The 13,945-nt window shown below is 42.1% G+C and overlaps 1 long non-coding RNA gene across 1 annotated transcript in view; it reads right to left on the bottom strand.

Annotated features, from left to right (window-relative positions):
- Positions 1 to 13,311, bottom strand: part of LOC143829514 (uncharacterized) — a 66,368-nt gene extending 53,057 nt beyond the window's left edge. Inside the window, exons 1-2 of the long non-coding RNA XR_013228178.1 lie at positions 13,193 to 13,311; positions 3,150 to 3,218 (exon numbers count right to left, since the gene is read on the bottom strand). This is a non-coding gene — a long non-coding RNA (uncharacterized LOC143829514). The remainder of the gene's footprint in view (positions 1 to 3,149; positions 3,219 to 13,192) is intronic.
- Between the last annotated feature and the right edge of the window lie 634 nt (positions 13,312 to 13,945).

Genomic DNA, 13,945 nt, shown 5'->3' with positions numbered 1-13,945 from the left:
ATTACAATACTATTTTTGCGTTCTATGAGAAATTTTGTTGCTCCATATAGAACTGCCCCCCCCCCCCCGGTCAATGGTGTCCCTCTTAAGCAATCTTAAAATCTGGTCACCTTACTCTAGCCAGTGTTCATTTTGATCATTTCTAACTACTGTGTTCTTTGTTGGCCTGGTTTACTTTTACCACTGACCAGTCCTAGCCTAATTGATCTCTCCATTGAGTTGGATCGCATGATATGGCCAAAGGAAGTGAGCTAGCATATTGAAGATTATTTATATTCCTTCCTCCAATCTTAATTCCAGTGTTTGATTATTTGAGTTCAGTCTCTCTCCTAATGATCTCAGCATACAAGTAAAACAGGATGGGGGAAAGAGCATAACCTTGGCATACTCCTTTCTTTATTTTGAATCAGTTTGGTCAAAATCATTGGCATCTCCAAATTCTACACATTCAAAAAAGTTCTTATAATCAATAAAGCAGATGTAGACATCCTTCTGATATTCCTATAACTTCCGGCATTCTGCAGGGCCTGTAAAACAGAGCTCTTCCATCAGGTCTTTGGTTGAGGCTGGATGGCTATGTACACAGTTATCCTTTCCAACCATATTCTGCATGATTGCACCACTTCTGGGGTTTGTTGAAGTCTGAAGAATGTTTCAGAGGTTTCTGAGTGGTAAAAAGTTGAGAAAGGATGATTTAGCAGGTGGCTTTTTCCCCAGTATGGGTGACAGAGTAGCACCTTCTGAAATGTACACAGGAATTCTGTGGGCCATTCCACATGACTTCAATGTTGCAAAAGGCTTGCAAATTGTAAACGCTACTAATTTGTAGTTCTGCAAAATGTCGCACACAATCTGCCACACTCCTGAAACTGTTCCGCAAAAAGCTATTTGTTGTAGTGCTTAAAGGGAAATCTGTGTTTCTTATTAATGAATGTAGCAGCAACAAATGAATGCACAGGGCAGTATCAAAGACCTCGTTGTAATACTCTGGCTTTATTCATTTTTCTTGGAATTAATCTTGTCATCTAGTCTATTGAGAGCAATGGTCTCCAGGAAATCTCACATTGACCAATGCATGGATTTTGCTGCTACAATGATCTATGGGTGTGCATTAGTTTGCTTTCGAGAAAGGTAACATTGATTATAAGACTGTAGATTAGCAAGGTGGAAAAACCTACGGAAAGCTTCAAATACCTTCCCTTCAAGGCTTATTTTACAAAACATAGAAATCTGAATGAGGGGATTGAAGCTGTCTGTAAAATAGTCTTTCACAATACAATATCAATTAGAAGAAGAAGAAGAGTTGGTTCTTATAGGCCACTTTTCTCTACCCGAAGGAAGCTCAAAGAGGCTTACAGTCACCTTCCCTTTCCTCTCCCCACAACAGACACCCTGTGAGGTGGGTGCGGCTGAGAGAGCCCTAATATCACTGCTCAGTCAGAACAGTTTTATCAGTGCCGTAGCGAGCCCAAGGTCACCCAGCTGGCTGCATGTGGGGGAGTGCAGAATCGAACCTGGCATGCCAGATTAGAAGTCTGCACTCCTAACCACTACACCAAAGCAAGGATAGGTTAACTGGTCTGGTACATGTAGTTTTGGAACCAGGTCCATTATTATGAGCATTGGAGAATGCTAACTCTTGCTGACAATCCAGAGTCCAAGGGTTCTATGGGATCAAGCAATATTGCTGGAGAAGCAAATTAATGCTACTGCAGAAAATGTTATTTTATTTATTTAGATTTTTATACCGCCCTTCCCTATGGCTCTGGGCAGTTTACATAAAACATTTTGAAACTTTTACATAGAACACTATCAAAATCAATATAACAATATAACAATAACAATAACATACCAACTAGAACAGTATTTTAACAATAACTTTGACACTCCTTCAGTAGGTTTGGTCCCTCAGTTGGCGGGAACCTGTAGATGTTATGGGTCAGTCAGCCTCACCAAATGCCTGGCGGAAGAGCTCCCTTTTGCAGGCCATGTGGAATTGTGGAAGTTCTGGCAGGGCCCTGATCCTTTCGGGGAGCTCATTCCACCAGCTGGGGGCCAGGTCTGAAAAGGCCCTGGCCCTTGTTGAGGTCCGACATGCCTCTTTAGGGCCAGGGATCCGCAGTCTGTTGGAGGTGGCAGAGCGTAAGACTCTTTTGGGGGTATAGGCAGGAAAGCAGTCTCTCAGATATACTGGGCCCAGGCCACGTATGGCCATAAAGGTGATTACCAAAACTTTAAGCTTAATCCGGAATTCAACTGTTAACCCAATACTTGTGTATTAAGCATAATTGTGCCAGAGCAATGCAAAAATGCCCAAAGGTTTTTAGGTAAACCAAGGTTTCTGGGCAAATATTTTTTACTTCTTTTCTACATACAGAAAACGTTAAATAAACCAACGCCTTGGTGGGAGGACAGAATCCAACAACAACAAAAAAGGGAAGCTTTAAATGCATTAATAAATAACAAACACCTTGAAATAGATCATTGGTCCCTCAAGGTCAGTATTGTGTACTAAGACTGAGAGAAGCTCTCCAGGGCATTAGGCTGAGTACTTTCAACATTAACTACTACCTGGTCCTTTAAAGAGATGGTGGGGATTGGATGAAAAATATTCTGCCTGCAAGCAGAAACTCTTCCACTGTGCCACACCTCCTGCCATGATGATAAGTGTCATTTGCACATGAAACAATCAGAACAAAAGTATTTAATGAACAATATTACTTACATTGACACTTCCCAATACATTTTGGTATGTATAGCCCTAGTGAAAAGGTAAAGGTATCCCCTGTGCAAGCACCAAGTCATGTCTGACCCTTGTGGTGACGCCCTCTAGCGTTTTCTTGGCAGACTCAATACAGGGTAGTTTGCCATTCCCTTCCCCAGTCATTACCGTTTTACCCCCCAGCAAGCTGGGTACTCATTTTACCGACCTCGGAAGAATGGAAGGCTGAGTCAATCTTGAGCCGGCTGCTGGGATCGAACTCCCAACCTCATGGTCAGAGCTTCAGACAGCATGTCGGCTGCCTTACCACTCTGCGCCACAAGAGGCTCTTATAGCCCTAGCACTAACGTCCAGTTGAAGAGCATTCAGAAAATCATGCTGGTACAGAAAATGCTGGCATTTTTGTTCCAAGAGAAGCTAAAGTTACCTCAATATACTTCACAGAAATTGTGCTGTAAGAGGCGTGTTCACACCTTCACGATCCATGAGGGTTTGTCTAAAGAAAAGCACAGGAAATTAGAAAAGGCCTAGCCATGCAAACAGCTGTAAGATTCTCAATAAATATAAAAGAATTTCAATAGGGTTTCACAGACATGCACACACACTGCCAACATGTGTAGGCCTCATTCTGAGTTTGATGTATTGTTCTTTTACATTCCAGGAGAGGGAGGTATACAAATGCCATAAATATATCAATTAAATAGATAGATTGGTTATATAGGAGGCTTTTCTGCATGACATAAATTTAGCGTCATACTTACCCTCTTAAGATGCTATATTCTCGCCATGCTGAGTGGCATGCGATGTCACCAACCTCCCGCATCCAACCAGCAAACTGCTCACTATATTCGTCATTTTAAAGCGCGAGCTGGTGAATTCTAAAAAGTGAATTCACCAACCTAAAAAGTGGTTTTCCCCCAAGGAAAACCAGCAGACCACCAGCCAAAGAAATGTATGGAGGTGAAGAAGCGGTACCTCCACCTCCAATGTCCCATCCTCACACTCACCTCCCTTTCCTTTCTTCTGGGTAATGGAAAGTGCTTTTCAAAACTGGATGGCAGCCTGGAGTCAGACAAGCATGCAGGCAATGCCAGAAATAAAAGTATTTTTTTCCAAAGTTGCGACACTAAGCATGCCTCTCTAAAGTCCCCCCCCCTCCAATCAGAAACGAGATTAATGTTTACAAGTGTCTAAAGACTTGTGATTTAAAACTTGGAGAAAAGTGATTGGCTGCCTGGCTTGATTGACAGGTGGAAGAGAGTCATGAATAAAACACGTTGCTCTCTTCTGCCATTTCCAGCAGCAGTTGTGGAGGGTTAGAAACATGAAAAGTACCCCACTGAAGTGCCTGTCCTCCCCAGGCTCCTTCACCAGATCTACAGGAGATTCCCAGTTTGGATCTGGCAGACCCCTGAATACTGACAATCCAGGCCAGGAAAGAGGGCTGTACTCTGCACACATTGCACTGAATCTTTTCTTTTTTTAAGAATGGAGACCAGATGAGAGTACTATTTGCTTCTTTCTGTTTTGCTATCCAACCAGATTGGGGGTGTTCACACATGCCAACTTGTACTCCCCTGAAGACTGACTGCTGGAGAGGTATAGGCTGGGGTGGATGTCTTTTTCTTTTGCTGCGCCACCAGGCAGATTCTAGCAGTCAACAGGAAGCATCTGGTTATGCATAACTTGGATATATCTTTTGTCTTCATGACAGTTGCAACATTTCTCATTTTAGTCTTCATGCAGATACATTTGTTTAAACGGCTTTATAAATATTTCACTTGGGATGAAACCCGTCAGGAGGGAGTTTGCTGTGATATTGATGGGGAGTTCTTCAGATTACAAGAAAGCACAAGTGACACAAAAGCAAGTGAGATGTGAACAAAGGCTGTCTCCTTTTGTCAACTGACACTGACACAACTGCACAGCTGGCCCGCAATCTTCACTCTGCGACTATACCGTCTTGAGCAAATAACTTCAGCTCATGTAACTCAGCTCTGTGGGTTGGCTTTATTACCAGAGAGCAAACAGCAAGGCTTTGTCCTGAAAGGTAAAGCAGATCTGATATTTGCAACAGGGATGCTCTCTTCAATCTGATACCTTTACAAGGCCCTCATAGGCCTGCATTACTACACCAAGTGTAGGACTGAGAGATTGAAGGAATATACCTTAAAAGGCCACAATGCTCCTTTCTTATACACTTTCCAGTGACTGCTACCATATGAAAGCAATTTGAAAATGTAGCAAGTGCAGTGGGCAGAGGAGAGCCAGTGTGATGTGGTGGTTAAGAGTGGTGGCCTTTAATCTGGAGAACTGGGTTTGATTCCTCACTCCTCCTCTACCTGTGGATAGCTGAGTGGCCTTGGGCTAGTCACAGTTCCTCTCAGACCTTTCTCAGCCTCACCTACCTCACAGGGTGTCTGTTATGGGGAGATGAAGTGAAGGTGATTTGAAATTCCTTCGAGTAGTAAAAAGTGGGGTATAAGAACCAACTCTTCTTCTTCTTCTTTTGTTCCCACCAGGTGATGAAACAGGTGTGCGGGAGGGCACGCGCACAGCCATTTCAGAACTTGAAAAGGTGTGTGTGTGTGTGGAGGGGGGACAAGTGTGCACCAGCCTATTGTGTTGCAGACCAAAACAGGGTCTAGTCACTTTAACATTGCAATATTCATGCATCAGACCATGTCTCATATGGCCCTTGTTCAGCTTACTCTGCTTGTGTCAGGGTAAGGGGGCAACTTCAGCTGATTGCCCTTTTTTGTTGCAGCTTCAAATGGTGTATTGTTCCAGCAGGTTACCAAGTCTACAGTGGCTTTTGTGGGGAGACAGAGGACTCCTGGATAGGCAAAGCCAACAAAAATGCCCATGGTGAACTCATTCTTGGAAGCATTGGACCTAATCCATTTATTCCAACTTTGCCAAATATATGTAAATATCTAGCTACCTCATTGGTTTTATTCTCAGCCTCTTATTTGAAAATGCTAGGTATTATATCAGTAGGATTCAAAAGTTGGTGAGATATAGGGAAGCTCCAGTGTAAAGACAGATCTTCCCCAATAAAGTCCCAGCAAGCAGCTTAAGAACACAGGAGTTTCTGAATGATTAACAACAGTTATCCTGTGATCACTTGTTCATGTGATCTTCTTTGGGTGGCTCTACAAGCAGATCATTTGTTCTTATCAGGCTCAAACCTGACCTCCTCTTACAAGGTAATGAGCTTAGAGAGCCATAGGAGAGAGGCAGTTTATCACACAAGAAGGTGTGTCAAGTCCCTATAAGTACTATAAGTTCATTTTCTTTATCAGCTTTATCCAATCCATTTTTGTTTTGAGTCATCAGTTAAAATAGTTCCTGCAGAGTTCCTTGCCCCCCCCCCCCCGGTCTGTCTGAGAATAAATGTTAGACAATCTTCTAAAAGTGGAAATTCAGAGAAGGGCTCCAGAATATGCTAAGTAGATCATGCCCTCGGGGTGTCTCTTCACTCCTCTGGATAAAGTCCTGTATAGGTTGGGTTTTAATTGCCATTCCTGTTGAAGAAGAGCTGATTTCTGTGTTCTGGCACCTGATATGTGAAGTGATTTATGTCTCTTTTGTTCAAATGAGCACATAGCATCAGAGAAACTTGCTTGTGGAAGGCCACTGAGTGGTAGCTGTATGATTTCTACTGCTATGTATTTCCAAATAACTTCTCAAATGTCACACTGATCATACCCATATACCACGTGAGCTAGCAGTTATTTCTCTTCATAACGAATGACATGGCTTTAAGTGTTATATTTGCAAGACCTGAATTTTGCAAAGTTCAAGTTTGCCACCAGTAGAGAGTGGAGGTAGTTATTGCTCAGAGAAACCCAAGTTCAAACACTATACATAAGGCTAGGGTGACGTATGGAGAGAGTGACAGAAGAGGATGAGGGAGCACTTTGCTAGTTTCAGTTGGAATGTACGGCCCCATCCCATATATTTGTATGGGGATGTGACAACAACAATCACCACTGATATATACCACTTCAGTTTCTATTGAAATTACATGTACTGAGCACTGTTTTGGGAATCCTCCATAAAGTTCTAAAGCTTGACCATTAATGGTGAAACATGCCAATAGATGTGCTGGGTTTAATGAATCAATGTGTGACTGCAATTAGCCAGAATTTCTCTCCTGCTGAAGATGAAAGTTGGTTTTCCACCTGAATCACTGAATCATGGCCTACTTCTTCACATTTCCAGATAGTCACTTGACAGCAAAGCAAAGTGGTAAATTGACCAACCCAGGGGAGGGGGGACCATAGCTACTCAAAGGAAGAACTGAGGCAATGCTAATGAACATTACTGAAATGGCATTGGGAAAGAAACAAAGAATGCCTGTTGCTCCGCCATAACTTCCAGGGATACCTTTATTTCTCTTGTTGAGTTGGAAATTAAATTCTATTCACTAAAATTACTTGGTGGATAAATTTAAAAATAAAAAGGCCCAATAAAAGTCTGCATTGAGTTAAATCATACTGAACTCCATCCAAGCAGTTTTGTGTTGCTGGAATCAAGGTCATTGTTTATGAAATTGCATGTGAGTAAAATATATATATTGCAGGTTCACAAAAATGCTACCGGCAGTCCCTAATTATTTTCCCAACCTAGTCATTATTCTTATCTTTCTCTCTAATTTTCTGATTGTGTCACATTGTCTTGCAGAATTCATAACTTCTGTCTCAAGCCCCATATTGCGCTGGGAGAATAACTGCTATAGCAGAGTAGTTTAGAATATATTCTACCCACTGTGATGGATTCTACTATTACTTATTCCTGCTACTTTTATCCCTGGGTGATCCTTGAAATCTCCCACCATTGATTCTAAACTTACACCCACATAGCAGAGAGCAAAAGAAGAATAAAAGTGTTTCCCAATGTTCAGGTCTCCCCCACCCCTCTTTTTTTTTGTTCTGATTCTCTCTCTCTCTCTCTCTCTCTCTCTCTCTCTTTTCTCTAACTGTTGAATCTTGTTAAGTGGCAGGTGTCTATTCTTTAAAACCAAGTGAGAAAAATATTGCTTTCTTTAAGCTCCATTTCACTTATTTTATATGCTGCTATTAATATTATCCATTTAATATATTTCCTGTTCAGAAAGGATTGGAAATAAAAAGCAGAGAGGAGAGTAGTGCTGTGTGTCAAAGAAACACCCACCTGAGTCATGGCTAGGATAAAACAAGCAAACCTACTGAAACAGACTGGTGCTGAGTTCCTTTGAAACTGGCCTGATTGACTTCAAAACTTTTCTCTCCAAAACGTCAAAACTGAGTTCACCCTTCAACATGTTGGGCTTGATGGATTTAGATTTTTAAAACGCTGGTCCTTTGGTGAAGCCCTGATGGGGCCTGGAGGGTTTGAGTGAGATTAGAACTAATAGCAAACATTGTCTGGCTTATCTTGTTGTTAGTGCACTGAGGTTGTACGGGGTGAAGGAGCGTTCCCCTTTCGGTGCAATTTACTTAACAGTTCCACAAAAGGTTCTATGTCATTGAACACATTTCTGGGTCTCTGCATCCACGTATTGATTTGTAGGTGGGCAGGCAGCATCTTGTTTTTCATTCTGAGCTAGTATACAGTACAGGAGGAAATGCCTCTCAACATTATATAACAACTGGGCTATGTGTGTGGCTTCTGTTATGTATGTGGACATTCTGCACAGTATGCAAATGAGGGCTTGAAGGAAAACCAATCTCAATCTGACTAGACTCTAATGATGGACCAATCCGGGGACCCTATTAAGGGCCAATCAGGCTCCTCCATTAAAAGCCAATCAGAGCTCTTGGCAGACTGCCTGAAATGTATATAAGTTGTATGTGTGCTGTTGGAGTTGAAGTTGATTGAATAAAGAGCCGTTGTTTTTCAAGAACTTGTTTTTCAAGAACTTGGAGACTTATTAGTTCAAACATGCATGCAAACCAAATGAAATAAACCAGTGTTGTATGGTGGGTAGATTATCAGCAGACCCAGGATCAGATCCCCACTCTGATATGGAGTTCACAGGAGGCACAATCCACAGACTGCAGTCCAGATGTTCATCCTCAGAATCAACAGAACAGAGTCCCAGGCATCAGCAACATGGCTGAAGTTAGTTTTTATTGAAGGTACATTCAGGAGTAAGCATCAATAGAAGTCATACACAGACTAAGGGATTGTCAAAGACATGTTACAAAGTGGGTGGGCTAGGACAGTCAAGACCCCAACCCCATAGCTCAGTGGTCCCCAACCTTTCTGAGGTTGGGGACCGGCAGGGCATTGGAGCGCGGCCCGCAGCCCGCGCGGGCCACGCCCACGCATCGGCCACGCCCGCGGGCCGTGCCCACGCATCGGGCTGCGCTCCCGCGTCGGGCCGCGCCCGCGAGCTGCGCCCATACGGGCGTGGCCCAGCCCCGATTCCTTCTCCCCGCCCTCCCGCAGTAAGAAGCTTCCCGGGCCGCAAGCTTGCGGCCTGGGAAGTTTTTTACTGCGGGGGGGTGGGGAGAGGGAGCCGTGGCCCGGCGCCATGGCCTTCGCGGCCCGGCACTGGGCCGCGCCCCGCAGGTTGGGGACCACTGCCATAGCTGATAGGGAAAACTTGTTCCCAGGAAGGAACCATTTGATCCAAGAGAGTGTGAAACTTGGAGCTGAGCAGTCTTGCTATTGGGCTAGATGGTCCGGCCACAGCTGGTGTCTACACCAAATGTTTACATTTCAAAGCGAGAACAGGGAGATAACCCATTAGCATAACACAGAGTTCTTCAGAACACAGGAAACATAGATATACAGAGAGGGGGGAAAGGTACCTCAGAGGAGAACAGCCTGGGAGATTTCTATAGAGATTGACATGGAACATGGCAACAGGGTCATCTTGGACCAGTCCCTTGCTTTCAGCCTAATCTACTTCAAGGGGTTGTTTTTAAAGATGCAGTGTAAACAACACTGAACATGCTGGAAGAAGGGTGAGATTGTTTTAAATGCACTAGATAGAAAGCTAGAAGATAATACTGTTGAATCTTACTTGAAATGGTCCAGCTTTACTAGGACTCTTCCCTCCCTACCCTGCAATATTTTGATATTCGGCCTACCATTCTGACTTTTGTACACAAAAACTCTTGAGAACAGGTCCAGAGAGTGGCTAGGCCATTAGTTGGTGGGCTTTTACCGAACTGCCTCAACCTGGGGCATCACAGCTCAAAATCAGCCTGCGCTATTTCAAAACCAGGCTGAATCATATGAATTGTACCAAAAGTTAGCCAGGGTTTAAAATCCCCAGCCCCCCCCCCCCCACTCAAAAAAACAAAACAAAACAAAGCCTTATCCCCCCTGAACTGTGAAGACTACAAAGAACCATCACTTTTCATTGTTCCTTCCAAATAGGCAAACTTATCATGACAATTTAGATTTATGACACAGACATATAGTCTCAAGAAATTAGGTGGGTGGAAGAAAACAGAGCATTTGACAAAGATCAAAGCACACAATTTTGCCAATTTGTAAATGTTCTCAGACTATATACTGCCTACCATGTTCTCCAGGAATAGAGCTATCTTGGCATAGGGGAGGGACTCGCTATGCCAGAAATAACTGTGCCTCCTTTTTGTTAGCTGAGGTTAAATGCTGAGGTTGTTTTAGAAGGGCAAGATGGGAAGTAATAAGCAGAAGACTTTCCCAAACTGATGTGTAAACAAGCCATTTTATGCACTCAAACGTTTTCAAAACATCCAGGGAAGTTCTTGGGAACTATCTGCCAGTAAATGGGTCCCTAGTCATCCTTTTTGGCAAATGTACCACAACTGACATCCACAATGAGAGGAGGAGTGCAGCAGCAGCATATGTTTAGAATGCAGACGTCCCAAATGCAGTTCCATGTAAAGAATCTCAGGTGTTCTGGGGCAATCTTTGTTTGCCAGAAACCTTAGGGAACTGCTACAAGGCAGAACAAATAATACTGAGCTAGATGGAACAATAGTGTGAAGTCTTATTAGTATAATCTGCACCTTTTTGTTAGCACTTCCACATATCCCTGCAATTGTGCTTGCCAGTCACAGAAATATATATATATCAAGCAGTTGGGATGTTCATGAGCAACTTGAGCATATTTGGCAGGTTTCCTCCTGCCTATTATCAGTACAGGACAAGCAGTAGCATTTCTGCATGTTCTCTCAGTCCCAGTTCTTGCCTCCCACAAATATGTCACTGTGACTTGTCATTTGACAGCCAATCATTTAGATAGTGAGCAAATCAGCCAACCAGCCAGCTATCATAAGCACTGTGCTTTTCAATAGCTTTACTGCTTGATGTTTGTTCTAGTCCATGTTATTGACATTCTTTTGCTCATGCACACAGCCATATGGGAATTGTAGCCGCCCCTGCATCAATTAGCAAAATTACTCATGGCCTTGGGGGAGAGTTAATTGCACCTAGTGCACAGATACAAATGTTGACCACTACAGCTACTGCACAGTTGCAAAGCTGAATGGAAATGAGATGGAGATACAGGAGCCTTGTCTCACAAGTGATTGCAGCTACCCCAAATGGTATGTGAACCTGCCAAAAATTTGCAGTGAGGTTTGTGGCACATCTAGTAGAAAGCACAGTAATACAGGTCAGGCCTGACTGTTAATCATAGCCTACATTTAGTCTGTTAGTCTGCAAATGTTCCTGCTCTGGTTCAGACATATCACACACCAGTGACTGAAACGCCTTCTGCAAGTACGACAACAGAAACAAGTTCAATAGAATAGTGACAACACGATCCTGCTCTGTTGGCCATTTCTCCTGTTTGAGTAATGTTAGTGAACACTGTGAAACTCACATCTGCAGGTGATCCAAATAGGGTTCCTGAATAACAGTAGGGCTTGTCATTTGGGAAGCCTCATAGATACCTCTTCTGATTATCCCCCAGCAAATTCTTTCCACTGTGATTGGGCTTATATTTGGAAGGAAAGAAATTTGGTACAGAATTTCCAGGTATTTTAAAGAAATTGCTGGCTGACAATTAGAGCCACGCTTGTTAAATCTACAGGACATTCTCTTAGCCAGATGCTGTTTTCCAGTGTCATGGTAACAAGAATCCCAAATTATTATATCTTTATCTTTACTATATTTTGACTGTTTCTCATTGAACCCCTTCATGTGGCCTTACAAAATGGTATCCAATATGCAAGAAAATGACAAAGTGTTTATGTAATGTCAAGTTCATAAAATGAATCGTGCACTGTAAAGGCTAGCAAGATGCAGAAAAACAAAAGCACTTCATCCCTTAATAGGAATGAGCAGTTAAATAATTTTCATTAAGTGGAAATAAGAATGATCAAGAATATGGATTTTCAAATGGAATTCTGCTGGTTTCATGTATCCATCATTTTATTTATTTGTTTATTAAATTTATTGGCTATTCCTCTCTAAAATAGGCACAGGGTGGTTAACATTGATAAAATACATATACAAAGTAAATATAAAAGTATTCAATGATAATTTTAAGAATTCTTAACCTAAAAACCCTCTTGAATGCCTGGATCCAACCATTTGGGTCAGAGTAATTCTGGAGCCAATTTTATATTCAGATTTCAGGGTGGAGGTGAAGAGGAAGTTGTATCAGGAAGTTTTATTTATATTTCAATAAAAAATTAATATGTGATTTTTCAGTCTACCAAAATCCTCAAGATAACAATCAATTTAAAATGATCATAACAAGTAAACATTTAATAAAATAAATAAAACATAATTTTCCAAGTAAAGTAAAATGACCCACCAGATAATGAAAAAATCAACTCAAAAGAAGATAACAAAAATCTAATAAACTAATACTGAAATGCCTGCAACAAAGAAGTGAATTTGCCTTGTGAGGTAACTCTACAAACTTGCCATTACTGTAGCAAACATACTATCCTTTGGTGTTCCACACAAAAACGCTCATGGTAGATGATATATATGGACAAGGAATTCCAAGGAAGACATTAAAAAAAAAATCTGCATTTGGGAATAAGTGATTCATTAATTACCGTGACCACCCAAAAATGTAAAAAAAAAAAAAAAAAAAAAAGATTAAAGTGTTCACATCTAGTACCTCCCATTTAATGAAATTAACATTTTCATGAAGCTCCTGTATTAGATGTACAGGGCAATCCTAAACAGAGGTCTGCTGTTCTAAGCCCATTGGCTTAAATTGGCCTGGAAGGCTGTTACTTTTCTTTACACTCTGGCAGCACACACTCATAGACAATTATAGCTTGATATCACAATAACAGTTTACATTTATAAAAGAAGCTGGAACAATGCAGGGGGGGGAACTCCATAGGCATATTTTCCTAAAAGCCTTCAATAGAACAACTAGATCATAGAATCATAGAAAGAATCATAGAAACATAGAGTTGGAAGGGGCCACACAGGCCATCTAGTCCAACCCCCTGCTCAATGCAGGTTCAGCCCAAAGCATCCTAAAGTATCCAAGAAAAGTGTGTATCCAACCTTTGTTTGAAGACTGCCAGTGATATGGACTTCCATTTCCTTTTCTAGTGAATGTCCATCCTTAAGAGAAGATATTTGTAATTCTGACCTTTCTTTACTTGATAAAATCAGGAAATCTGTGGAAAAGGATAAAGAGAGATTTTTTAAAAGCACAGTGTCTATTGCTCTACCCCATATATATTCAAACAGTTCAGTAGTACCAAATGCTTAAGTTTTCATGTTGACTGAGTGCCATTTCGCACCCAGAAAATGTGGTGAAAGGGTTATGTCTTGCAGATACGTTTTAAAAATGTTTTACACAACATTGTCAGCATCCAGTGTTCCAGCAGCAAACCAGCAGCTACATCCTCCATATTGTGGGAATCCACAAAACTGTATTGCGTAAGCGGGAGGAGAGCAACCAGCAACCACTAGCTCATTGGTTGTGGGTAACCAAAGTGGCCAGAAGTAGCGTGATCTCCATCTCCAGCACCCACCCTTGTGCCTGCCTCCCTTCTCCCTGGAATGGGGCTTTTTTTAATGGTAGCAAGCTGCCCGGAGCAATGAATACATGTTGCTCCATAGAGGCAGAACAAAAAAATTCCCACCCACCAGTTGGCACACAAAGCATGCCTCTCAATCCTCCCCCCCCCCCAAAAAAAAATCAGGAACAAATTACTTCTGTTTATCTTCAAGTATCAAACTTCCAAAAGCTAGGAGAAAGCTGATTGACTGGCTGCCATGACTGACAGGCAGGGGGAGACTCACTGGTAC

Source organism: Paroedura picta, chromosome 2, assembly GCF_049243985.1.
Source record: "Paroedura picta isolate Pp20150507F chromosome 2, Ppicta_v3.0, whole genome shotgun sequence".
Taxonomy (NCBI): Eukaryota; Metazoa; Chordata; class Lepidosauria; order Squamata; family Gekkonidae; genus Paroedura; species Paroedura picta.
The sequence above is the reverse complement of the archived record's forward strand: the minus strand, read 5'-3'. Positions and strand labels throughout refer to the sequence as shown.